Source organism: Pecten maximus, chromosome 3 (assembly GCF_902652985.1).
Source record: "Pecten maximus chromosome 3, xPecMax1.1, whole genome shotgun sequence".
NCBI classification, from domain to species: Eukaryota; Metazoa; Mollusca; class Bivalvia; order Pectinida; family Pectinidae; genus Pecten; species Pecten maximus.
Genome location: NC_047017.1, coordinates 41,030,804 through 41,042,105, shown reverse-complemented (window position 1 = coordinate 41,042,105; position 11,302 = coordinate 41,030,804).

Here is an 11,302-nt window from a genome sequence, read left to right as displayed (position 1 = left end):
CTAACCCTAACATCTGGACCGGTGTATTGGCTAACCCTAACCTCTGGGCCGGCGTATTAGCTAACCCTAACCTCTGGGCCGGTGTATTGGCTAACCCTAACGTCTGGGCCGAAGTATTAGCTAAACCTAACCTCTGGGCCGGCGTATTAGCTAACCCTAACCTCAGGACCGGTGTATTGACTAACCCTAACCTCTGGGCCGGCGTATTAGCTAACCCTAACCTCTGGGCCGGCGTATTAGCTAACCCTAACATCTGGACCGGTGTATTGGCTAACCCTAACCTCTGGGCCGGCGTATTAGCTAAGCCTAACCTCTGGGCCGGTGTATTGGCTAACCCTTACCTCTGGGCCGGTGTATTGACTAACCCTTACATCTGGGCCGGTGTATTTGCTAACCCTAACCTCAGGACCGGTGTATTGACTAACCCTAACCTCTGAGTAGGCGTATTGGCTAACCCTAACATCTGGTCCGGTGTATTGGCTAACCCTAACTTCTGGGCCGGTGTATTGGCTAACCCTAACCTCTGGGCCGGTGTATTGGCTAACCCTAACATCTGGGCCGGTGTATTTGCTAACCCTAACCTCTGGGTCGGTGTATTGGCTAACCATTACATCTGGGCCGGCGTATTAGCTAACCATAACATCTGGGCCGGTGTATTGGCTAACCCTAACATCTGGGCCGGTGTATTTGCTAACCCTAACATCTGGGCCGGTGTATTGGCTAACCCTTACATCTGGGCCGGTGTATTCCCTAACCCTAACATCTGGGCCGGTGTATTCCCTAACCCTAACATCTGGGCCGGTGTATTGGCTAACCCTAACCTCTGGGCCTGTGTATTGGCTAACCCTAACCTCTGGGTCGGTGTATTGACTAACCCTAACATCTGGGTCGGTGTGTTGGCTAACCCTAACCTCTGGGCCTGTGTATTGGCTAACCCTAACCTCTGGGCCTGTGTATTGGCTAACCCTAACATCTGGGCCGGCGTATTAGCTAACCCTAACATCTGGGCCGGTGTATTAGCTAACCCTAACATCTGGGCCGGTGTATTGGCTAACCCTAACATCTGGGCCGGCGTATTAGCTAACCCTAACATCTGGGCCGGTGTATTGGCTAACCCTAACATCTGGGCCGGCGTATTAGCTAACCCTAACATCTGGGCCGGTGTATTGGCTAACCCTAACATCTGGGCCGGCGTATTGGCTAACCTTCATCTCTGGGCCGGTGTATTTGCTAACCCTAACCTCTGGGCCTGTGTATTGGCTAACCCTAACATCTGGGCCGGCGTATTAGCTAACCCTAACATCTGGGCCGGTGTATTAGCTAACCCTAACATCTGGGCCGGTGTATTGACTAACCCTAACATCTGGGCCGGCGTATTAGCTAACCCTAACATCTGGGCCGGTGTATTGGCTAACCCTAACCTCTGGGCCGGCGTATTAGCTAACCCTAACATCTGGGCCGGTGTATTAGCTAACCCTAACATCTGGGCCGGTGTATTGACTAACCCTAACATCTGGGCCGGTGTATTGGCTAACCCTTACCTCTGGGCCGGTGTATTGGCTAACCCTTACCTCTGGGCCGGTGTATTGACTAACCCTTACATCTGGGCCGGTGTATTAGCTAACCCTAACATCTGGGCCGGTGTATTGACTAACCCTAACATCTGGGCCGGTGTATTGGCTAACCCTTACCTCTGGGCCGGTGTATTGGCTAACCCTTACCTCTGGGCCGGTGTATTGGCTAACCTTCATCTCTGGGCCGGTGTATTGGCTAACCCTAACATTTGGGCCGGCGTATTGGCTAACCCTAACATTTGGGCCGGTGTATTGGCTAACCCTAACCTCTGGGCCGGCGTATTGGCTAACCCTAACATCTGGGCCGGCGTATTAGCTAACCCTTACCTCTGGGTCGGTGTATTAGCTAACCCTAACCTCTGGGCCGGTGTATTGGCTAACCCTAACCTCTGGGCCGGCGTATTAGCTAACCCTAACCTCTGGGCCGGCGTTATCACACCGTCTCTTTACCGAATAACCACAAAGGGTTCTTTTTGCTCTCAGTTTTCCCATGGCAGGGAAAAACTTACTCCACTTCTTTGTCATATGATGTATAAATACCTTAAATGCTGCGAGCTTTGTTTGCTTTATATACAGATTACAATGACACAGAATCATGGCAAAATATTTGGGTTCACCTCTCTGGGTGACCTTCAGTATTATTTTATTAAAATGAACTTAAAAAACACATAAATACACATTTAAAAAGCAAAGTTGAGCGGCAAAATTACGCCAAAATGACCGGTATGTTTGCATATTGGTCATCCGCCACGCCACGTCTCTTTACCCAATAACCACAAAGGGTTCTTTTCGTGCGGGTTGGACATTTCCACACGGGCCGACGTTTTATATCCCATCCGACGGACTGGGGATTAGTAGTTCGTAGTTAGAAACATGAGTGTGATTTATAGAGATATATTTTTGTTGTCCTTTTACGTTATTCCGTTCTAGCACAGTGTGTTATATTGTGTTCGAAACATCCGCAATCTTATGTTACCAATCTTATGTTACCAATCTCATGTTACCAATCTCATGTTACCAATCTCATGTTACCAATCTTATGTTACCAATCTTATGTTACCAATCTTATGTTACCAATCTGTGACTTTCCCCTTCAGATTTGCCCACTGTGCTGACAGTTTTATTTCATCTGATAGTGGAGTAAATAGTGTGAATTTTAGAAGAGGATGAAAGTTTAAAATGGAAGTAGACAGCGAGTAGATATATATGGTGATATGCTCATATTATAGTGTTTAGAGTAAGATTGTTTCTATTTGTTAGGAGTGAGGGTGTAGTTATGATGTTATGATGGTGAAAAGTTAAAAGATGGATAATGGCACAGGCCTATGAAGGGGGTGTCCTTTAGGAGAGTCCTTTACGTTGGAGGGGTGGGGAGGGTACTTTTGTATATTCCAATGGTTGGTTTGGTTGGTTTTTGTTAAACGTCCTATTAACAGCCAGGGTCATTTAAGGACGTGCCAGGTTTGGAGGTGGAGGAAAGCCGGAGAACCCGGAGAAAACCACCGGCATACGGTCAGTACCTGGCAACTGCCCCACGTAGGTTTCGAACTCGCAACCCAGAGGTGGAAGGCTAGCATTAAAGTGTCGGGACACCTTAACCACTCGGCCACCGCGGCCCCAAAATGTATAACTGATATTCCAATGGAGGTTATAGCCGAGAGTATATGTACTTAGAGTAATAAAATCGGAGAATCGAACCCCGGCTGTCTAGGTAAATGGCAAGTGCATGAGGTACCGCTGTGTCACCCGACCACCCACTTAATACCAAATTATGATCCTTTTTGTCGGTGTAATTTGGTCGATGGTTTTTTTGTCTTTCAGTTCGTGACGATTGCTCTTGTCATAAGTCCAGCAGCTTGTCAATACACCTACCCTATTACTGGACTTCGTACCCGAATATCCTACTTCCTACTATTAGATAAGGTAGACAATATGATAAAAACATATCACTATCAATTTGCATGTTACAAAATCCATGTATATTATCACATGTACGCAACACATGTACAACACACGTACTGGGAACCACAGAGTCTAAATTTAGTTACACGGACATATTTCTGTCTCCTAAAATGGAAAATACAGATAGGCTAAAATTATGCAACGTGATTGTGCTGTTTTATTTGGTTAACATGATAGGGACAAGATATATAAAGTTAATAACAAACAAAAGAGATAAAGTTACCATTTACAGTGTGGGTATTGTGTAGCTGTCAGTCGGTACAATGTTAACTGGTCATCAATACACATCGGACGACCTGCTCACAGATGGCCTACATGTTGTTTAAGAAAACGCCTACATCACTAAGATTACCTTTAGTGTGGGTGATTATCGGACCACGTATCAATGAGAACTTGTCTAAAACACGTATCAGAGCTTTATTTATATTAATATAACTCTGTAAATTTGGCAGACAACCAACTTTTATTTAATGCGCAATAAAGCTTAAGCAACAAGCGGCCTTGAAATTAGTGTCCGACATGTCTTTTGATGGTATGGTTTATAGACGGCATACTTATATCTTAGTGTCCGACTTGTCTTTTGGTTGTATGGTTTATAGATGTCATACTTACATCTTAGTGTCCGACTTGTCTTTTATTGGTATGGTTTATAGATGGCATACTTATATCTTAGTGTCCGACTTGTCTTTTGATGGTATGGTTTATAGATGGCATACTTATATCTTAGTGTCCGACTTGTCTTTTCGGAATGGTTTATAGATGGCATACTTATATCTTAGTGTCCGACTTGTCTTTGGATGGTATGGTTTATATATCTTAGTGTCCGACTTGTCTTTTGGTGGTATGGTTTATAGACGGCATACTTATATCTTAGTGTCCGACTTGTCTTTTGGTTGTATGGTTTGTAGATGGCATACTTATATCTTAGTGTCCGACTTGTCTGTTGGTGGTATGTATGGCGTGTTCTCTGTTCAATTTGATCCTATAAGATGTAAATATGATGATAGTTAACTTTTACACATTAAATTGTTTCCAGTTTAAACAATGCTCGCTGTTCCCCAGTTGTTACTTGGATCACAGGTGCCTGACTCGTTTTATAAAATAATAACATATAGAGTACATATAAGTGAGAAAGAAATACATCAGATTTCAAGCCTGGGGGAGTTCAGAACCTTTCTCATTTTTATGTACTCTATATGTTATTATTTTATCAAACGAGTCAGGCACCTGTGCTTGGATGTGAAAGGGAAAGTGCTTACATATTAATTTCTGATCTTATACACTATTCAACAAGACACGTTGTAATAGGGTACAACATTGATATATAACACTTATGGCAGTGTTTCTAGTGTGTCGTAGAGAGATACTTCAGACTGATTGTTTCTAGTTTCTGAAACCCTCAATGAGTAATCGTTATTCTAATACAAATCGTTAACCTACCTATTACATACTTCTGATGGACATAAGCAATAGTGTATACCATTGCTGTGTAAACCCATTCAGTTTTGCTACCGTATTGGGTGACACAGAAGGTAACACACTTGCCTTTCACCTAGGGAGCCGGGGTTCGATTCCCCGATCGGACGTGAAAAGGTTATAGGGGTCACCTGCCCGACCACGTGGGTTTTCCCCGGTTACTCCGGTTATCTCCCACAGTAAGACCCTTCACGCCCTCCATCCGGGCCAAGACATGTGATTAATATGAGCTAATATATCTTGTTTCCAATTATTGTAAAATAAATAAAGTTTACATGTATTGACGGTATGTATGTGTTGTAAGTTTACGGAAACACAAACTAACACACACACAACACACACACTAACACACACACACCACACACACAAACACACACACTAACACACACACAAACACATATATCACATACACACACAGACCTCACACACAAACACATACACAACACACACACTAACACACACACAACACATACACAAACACATATATCACATACACACACAGACCTCACACACAAACACATACACAACACACACACTAACACACACACAACACATACACAAACACATATATCACATACACACACAGACCTCACACACAAACACATACACAACACACACACTAACACACACACAACACATACACAAACACATATATCACATACACACACAGACCTCACACAAACACATACACAACACACACACTAACACACACACAACACATACACAAACACATATATCACATACACACACAGACCTCACACACAAACACATACACAACACACACACTAACACACACACAACACACACACAAACACATATATCACATACACACACAGACCTCACACACAAACACATACACAACACACACACTAACACACACACAACACATACACAAACACATATATCACATACACACACAGACCTCACACACAAACACATACACAACACACACACTAACACACACACAACACATACACAAACACATATATCACATACACACACAGACCTCACACACAAACACATACACAACACACACACTAACACACACACAACACATACACAAACACATATATCACATACACACACAGACCTCACACACAAACACATACACAACACACACACTAACACACAACACACACACAAACACATACACAACACACACACTAACACACACACAACACACACACTAACATGACCTCAGTTTGTTTTGATGGTCCATAAGTACTTTAGAGTTCATTATACTTAATAACTCGGTTTGGTCTATAACGTTCGGTATTATTGATATTTTTGCTACTTTACGTGATAATTAATATTCTATTTTGTCTGTTTTAAGGTTTTCGTATTACTTGAACTTGGTTCGTGATTTTTAAAATACTTTTGATTATTTTGTGGTTTCGCTGTACTCATTTTGTATTTTTAGTAGTTCTCTCCCTATCCCTTTATGTTGTTGAATGTTGTGTCATTATATAATCCTTATATAATACTAACTCTTGCAAACGATTTTTCCTCCCACGTATTGATCATTGATTATAATGTATGATACCTACAGTATTGGATACGTGAGCCTACTAAACCATAACACATAAAGTGACAACTTCCTCAGCATGATCATACAAACCACAATGTCTACTCCGACTGGGGTGACTCAGAACCAACACTCATAAATAATTACTAGTTAACTTAGTAATCACATGTCTAATGGTATCGCTGTGTCTATTAGGTATGTACAAATCATAAGATTCTACAAAACATCACACATGTTTAGATGTTAACATATTGATAGATGTTGTGTGTGATATGTCATGCATGAAACTTTCAAATATAGTTTTTTGTCCTTTTAAGTATCTTTATTACTTATCCCATATACAAACGTATGTGGATATCTTTGCACGTGTGTTGTTGAATTATTACCGTAGAAAAATAAGGAAATCGACCTCAGAATCTTTGATAATATGAAGTTGTAATATGTCGTGCGGGATATAGAAATCTAATTAAAACACGGATCATCATCAACGTATTGTATAATGATAATGTGCATTGTAATGAGATTGGGGTTATTGAATATTTATCGTTGTTTCATTGTTTTAAAACAATGGAATGATTGGACACAAGTTATTGAACTTATATCCAGCACATACATTTAATATCCTTGCAAAAGTCATAATAACAACGTGGTATCGAACACGAATCCCTGTGTAAATACAGCAATGCGGTGTCAAACATGGCCATATAACATACTAAAACCACAGACTGCTCTAATAACGATCATAATTATCTAAATGTTGATTTTGTTTAACAGCCCAACCTCTCAAAATAGTTATATTGGCAAAATAAACCAGGAGCATGATTGTTATGTAGGGGAGCTTACTCCAGGAATTCACCAAGTACAATAGATTCTGGGTGGCAGTTTTGCTTGTTGGAGAATTGTGGTGCACCTCTCTAAGACTGTTTGATTTGTCTTAGTTTTGTACACGACTGTTTGGTGTGTCTTAGTTTTGTACATGACTGTTTGATGTGTCTTAGTTTTGTACATGATTATTTGATGTGTCTTAGTTTTGTAAACGACTGTTTGATGTGTCTTAGTTTTGTACATGACTGTTTGATGTGTCTTAGTTTTGTACACGACTGTTTGGTGTGTCTTAGTTTTGTACACGACTGTTTGATGTGTCTTAGTTTTGTACATGATTATTTGATGTGTCTTAGTTTTGTACACGACTGTTTGATGTGTCTTAGTTTTGTACACGACTGTTTGATGTGTCTTAGTTTTGTACACGACTGTTTGATGTGTCTTAGTTTTGTACATGACTGTTTGATGTGTCTTAGTTTTGTACATGACTGTTTGATGTGTCTTAGTTTTGTAAACGACTGTTTGATGTGTCTTAGTTTTGTACATGACTGTTTGATGTGTCTTAGTTTTGTACACGACTGTTTGATGTGTCTTAGTTTTGTACATGATTATTTGATGTGTCTTAGTTTTGTACACGACTGTTTGATGTGTCTTAGTTTTGTACACGACTGTTTGATGTGTCTTAGTTTTGTACACGACTGTTTGATGTGTCTGATGCATCAGCTTTAAGAGGATGTCTCCTTTTGTTTTTATTTATTTATTTTTGTTTTGTTTTTTGTTAGATTCAAAGGTTATTCTAGAAAGGATTCCTTCGATTTCTATTTTAAACAGAACAAAGTTGTATTTGAATATACTAACTAGAAATACCACATGTAAATTAGATTAAGGACACGGCTACCCTGATTAATTTCCCCGTATTAATTGTGTCAGCTGAGTAGAACATCTATACTCCTACGAGCGATCAAATCATCAATTTAACTATAACCATATTTACGAATAAATCTGGTAAATTATCTGAGATCTTAAATCGTCTTTATAATTCCTGATATATAATCAAGATAGCTTACAATAACCACCAACTGTAAATACAATACATGACAAATAACAATGAAAATATCTTTACATCAATTTACTCTTAATCAAACGTAATATTTCTGGTCATCCACCTGACTATGGTGTTAATCCCAGTTTGGAATGCCTATAAAACGAACATGAAATGTCAATCCCGTCCAGCAGACTTATTGGACTTCATTGTTCGTAGTGCCGTTGACATCTACTGTTAATGAATCATTAATGTACTGACATGACTGGGCCTGATTTTGTCACATAGTCGTTAAAAGATTCAAATTTAAAAGGAAAATAATTATTCCTGGATAAACTTTCCTCTTTGTTAATAAGTATTCCGATGTATTGGAACATCACAAACGATAACAAGTATTAACAGTGTGAGGTCATTATACAGTCAGTATGATTAGATCAGTCTAAGTTTATCCTACATTAACTCCCGTTACTGTAGAGATTTCCTACAGGTGCTTGTCATAGCTTTAGGCAGAATGTTAACCTCCATATGTTTTCTTATTCAAGAAATATAAGTAAATGTCGCCCATTCATTACTTAAGTATAGAAACAAAGTATACAAAGGTCACACCATGGGGTGGTTCTATATAGCTATCCGCTCATAATAGTGTAAGTTTATCAAAGAAGCAACAAACAAACCGGTTACGTCACCTTTTGTGATATAGGTCATTGTAAATAGATGTTATCTTAAGATTTCTGAAGCTGCCTCACCTAATTCAATCTATTGTATTATAGTATGATGTCATGATTCATCCCGGAAACCACATTAAATGATTAATACTAACTCGTGGTGTAGAAATGGTGCGGACTTCTATTTATAAAATCTAGATTTTAGGAAATAAGGGAAGTAACTCTAACACACTACTGGAGATACACAGTACACGGAAAAATTCAAAATGTTTAAATTTTGTTCCTATATATTTGTGCTATTCGGAAAAAATGTTCGTAATACCGATGTTGATCAAGACTTGTTGACGCAAATAAGATAAACTAAAAAAAATGATACAGATAAAGATCAACGCAGTTAATTAATACAACATTCTGCCAAAGATGGATAACTCTGTCATATTTACACCTTATCGACCTGCGGGATGATCGTTTGTATTAAACAACACGACATTGACTTCTAATTTCGTTTATTTATGTACATAATTCACAATGGATTATTATTAAGTGGTTTACAAAGACGCGATTAGACACGAATCTGTGTAATCTGGGTGAGTGACCTGTGTTTTCTGAGTATGTTAATACCAGGTATTGTGACCAGGTGAGAATTACACAGGTGTACAGAATACTAGTGAATGATCCCCCGGGACGCAGCCATTAAATTTGATAATGGATTCATGATGTACATGCCACCTTAATAGAAATCAATTAGATGAGCTATTGGAATATTGAATTCCTTGAATTCATTGTGTATATCATTATACACTGGATGTTAGGTAACTATTGGACCAAAACCATAAACTATTTTCTGCTATTTTTATTTACTACTTTATAATATAAATTATCTTAACGTGTAAAAATACACAACAATATTACTCCTTCAGCGTATGCGCACATTGACTGTTCATCTTTGGCTCAGCTGGGGATCCATTTAACATACTTAACACCATTTATAGGACAGATTTGGCTTCATTACGATAATAAATCATCGGTAATGTCTTGGGTAAAAGAATACAATAAAACAAAACTATACACGTGTTTCTCCGTATATTGTTATGTTTGGATAGATATTTTCTGGAAATTAATAAAAGGAAAATAAAATTAGACTTGTAATTTCCGCTCCTTTACTACTCTCTACGAAACACTGCAATATAATGTTTCGTAGGGAAGCGGAAATTACTGTATAATTTTAATTAGATTGGTGATAAACTTACACAGGATGGCTGTTTGTCGTCGGTTTTCCCCCCAATATATCTCACAAACGCACACTCAAATCTGTGTTAACTAATTAATTTCTGAAAAGGTACTCCCTTAGTTCACATCAATATATCAAAATAAATACATTATTAAGGAAAACAAACAAAATTCAGGAAAATCAAAACGGCAAAACGAAGAACGACCCTACACGGTAAAACCTAAGGATACCAAGTAATAAGACCTATCTTTATCGACGACATCTTAAACAATTCCAAGTGATGCCATGCTCTCAAAATTGAAACCGGGGTAGTCATAACGAAACAAGAGAAAGGATATTCTTTAATAGAGAAGCGGTGATGTCCAAAACGCCCACCTATTTAGTCTTCATACATCCGCATATATGATAAATCCATGTTTTCCTGTTGTGACATTTGGGACAATTCCCTAAATATAGAATCAACTGCGACATGTAAACACTTTAGGTGGGAAATGTACGGGGTGCTGCTATAGAGCACTAAAGAAAGGCCCCAGAGCTGGGAAGTATGGGTGTTACCATAGAAAACTGAAACAATCACAGTTCATAAGTTGAAATCATCAAACTAATTAGAGTGTATTAGTAAGTTATCACTGTCGGTAAAGATCGGGGTAATCGTCTGATATAGAAATCTGTAGTGTTAATCAAAATGGCTGATACAGTTCTTGTTAAATTGATATTGCTAAAAGTTCTGATACGCTCTTCGATAAATTCAGCCTCCTATGAAAGCAACGTCGATTAAGAAATGGTAAAGCCAGTTCTCATTGGTCAGATTTGTTTTACTTTGTATTTTTTTGTTTTCTTTTGTTGGCCTTTTCATTTAGATAGTTGCAGTCGATAATTTGGCAGATGACTACATTGTTGTCCCAATCACGTTTAGAAAAAGTAGTTTTCAGTATATGAAGTCGTCAGTCTGTCATACGATACTTTAAAATGAAACCAGTGTGTTGCAAGCGAAATTTATTAATG